Source organism: Triticum dicoccoides, chromosome 5A (assembly GCF_002162155.2).
Source record: "Triticum dicoccoides isolate Atlit2015 ecotype Zavitan chromosome 5A, WEW_v2.0, whole genome shotgun sequence".
NCBI classification, from domain to species: Eukaryota; Viridiplantae; Streptophyta; class Magnoliopsida; order Poales; family Poaceae; genus Triticum; species Triticum dicoccoides.
This window is the reverse complement of record NC_041388.1, coordinates 647481679-647482002: the sequence shown is the minus strand read 5'-3', so window position 1 is coordinate 647482002 and position 324 is coordinate 647481679.

The window sequence follows — 324 nt, the reverse complement described above, 5'->3', positions numbered from 1 at the left end:
CACTTTCAATTGGTATCAGAGCAAGGTGCTCCCTTGTTCTGTGTGATTCGGTTTAACCACCTGGAGTTTTAGCTATGTCGACTGCAGGGATAATCAAAGTCTCCGCTGCGTGCCCCGTCTTCGATGGAACTGAATATCCCTACTGGAAGAATAAGATGCGCATGCATCTTGAAGCCATTGACGTCGACCTATGGTATGTCGTCGAGAACGGCGTTCCCAAGGCTGGAGAAGGTGTCACTGCTGCTGATGTCAAGAAGTTCACTCAACTGGACTCTACTGCCAAAAATATCATCTGTGGTCATCTGACAAAAGGATAGTATGGCC